We start from the raw sequence: 2,219 nt of genomic DNA on the forward strand, positions 1-2,219 counted from the left end.
CGAGAAAGCCAATGCGGCAAAATATGCACGTAAACCCGTAAAGCTGGAGCTGCATGGCAGCCAGGAGAACGGCTGTGCACAGTACTCGAAAGCACACTGCAAACTTGGAATCTTTGGGGCGTCCCGTCCTGGGGCATAACCGGGGAGGTGTACAAAGTTTGCAACATTCTTTCTTTTGGAGGTGACATCTACCCCATTGTGAGGGAGTTTTGTGAGTCTGCGAGAAAGCCGTGCAATGGGCCGCACTAAGGCTACGTTGATGGAAACAACGTAATGGGATGTTCCTCGACATGCTTTACAACCTCAGTATTGCAGGGTTCACGCACAAATCAGACAGACAAATCAATAAGTAAAATAGATGGGTTATGGACAGATAGACAAATCAATAAATAAAATAGGAGGGATCACATCAACAAGTAAAATAGGAGGGTTATAAATGGTAGGCACGAAACTACCTAAAGTGCATCTGAAAACTTATCAAAATCAAGTGGACGTGTTGCATCATCGATACTGTTTTAGTTTGTAATAGTTATAGGAAAGAAAGAATTAACAACAATTAAGGTGACATTGATATGGTACAATGTTTAAGGGATTAGAAGCATGAGTGCGTGATTGAGTAGTAAAATCAATACAACTGTTACGATCAAGTACACCGTTATTATTAACTATTTTATGTAGGAGCGTAAGAAGTTCAACTTTGCACCTAGAAGCCAGGTACTCTGGTCACTAAAACTAAGACCAACGAAAAAGTCTACGCCTCCCCACAAGAACCAGAGGAGCCACAGAAATCCATCAGTGTGGCACGGGCGAGTACATTCATATCAGATGCAAAGATGGGATACCAGAGATGCCTGCGCTCTATAAATTTGCCGACGGCAAAGATTCTTCTGGTATGCGCCTCACTATCAACATCGACGGACTGTCTCTGTTCGCTGGCTCATCCATGCACGTTTGGCCAATTCTGTGCAAGTCATTGGACACAAAGGGCACAGCGCCGTTCCCCATCGGCATTTACTGCGGCCTCAACAAGCCTGATGACATTAATGTCTTCCTTCAGAAAAGAAATTCCTGAACTCAAGGGACTGCTCCAAGTAGGCGTACAGAGCTGTGGGGGCAACCGTTTCTGTTCTACATTCAGTGATGTGCGACATGTCGAAAAGAAGCCCCACCAAGAATGTGAAGGCCCACAACGGCTATTTCGGGCACGATAAGTGCACCCTGAGAGGCTGCTGGAGAGGGAGGATGACGTACCTGAAAGTTGACGCTCCACTCCGGACTGACGAACATCCCGACGGAGCGTCACCCTTCATGGAACTGGAGGGCCTGGGGATGGTGTCCCAGCTCCCTGTGGACCCCATGCACTGCGTCTATCTGGGCGCAGTGACAAAGCTGCTGCGCTATTGGGCACGAAAGGGTCCCAGGTGTGTCCGCCTGTCCTCTGCGCCAAGATTGCGGAACACTCGCAAAACCTCAATGCCATGAGGTCTCCCCCTGCCAAGGGAGTTCCCCAGGCAACCTCGTGCCATGCGGGAGCGCGAGCATTGGAAAGCCACCGAATGCCGGTACTTTCTCCTCGCGTCATGCGTGAGCCCCTGACGCGAGGATGCAGGGACTCCCTCCCGTACGCAGCACCTGTTGTGCTGCAGTCTGTGCTGCCTGTGCACACTTACGTGCACCCCATGTGCTCGCATGTCGCCATTCGGATCGTCACTTGTGTCGGCAGCTCTGCACAAATGATTACATATGCCGAGTCACTCTTGGAGTATTTTGTCTAGGAAAAACGGCATTTGTATGGCGAGGAAGTTGTAGTGTACAATGTTCATGCACTTACACACCTTGCCAACGACGTCCGAAGGCTAGGAGCACTGGAGTCCTTCAGTCTGCATCCCCTTGGGGAACCGCCTCGGCATGCTACATCGCATACCGAGGTCGGGTCGCAGACCTCTTGCACAGCTCTGGAAGGTGCTCTGCGAGAAAGCCAATGCGGCAAAATATGCACGTAAACCCGTAAAGCTGGAGCTGCATGGCAGCCAGGAGAACGGCTGTGCACAGTACTCGAAAGCACACTGCAAACTTGGAATCTTTGGGGCGTCCCGTCCTGGGGCATAACCGGGGAGGTGTACAAAGTTTGCAACATTCTTTCTTTTGGAGGTGACGTCTACCCCATTGTGAGGGAGTTTTGTGAGTCTGCGAGAAAGCCGTGCAATGGGCCGCACTAA

General features: G+C 50.3%; 1 pseudogene; it reads left to right on the top strand.

Moving 5' to 3' along the window:
- The first annotated feature begins 1,580 nt into the window (after nt 1-1,580).
- Nucleotides 1,581-2,219, top strand: LOC115331606 (annotated as a pseudogene).

Source organism: Ixodes scapularis, unplaced genomic scaffold (assembly GCF_016920785.2).
Source record: "Ixodes scapularis isolate PalLabHiFi unplaced genomic scaffold, ASM1692078v2 PGA_scaffold13__105_contigs__length_92229423, whole genome shotgun sequence".
Taxonomy (NCBI): Eukaryota; Metazoa; Arthropoda; class Arachnida; order Ixodida; family Ixodidae; genus Ixodes; species Ixodes scapularis.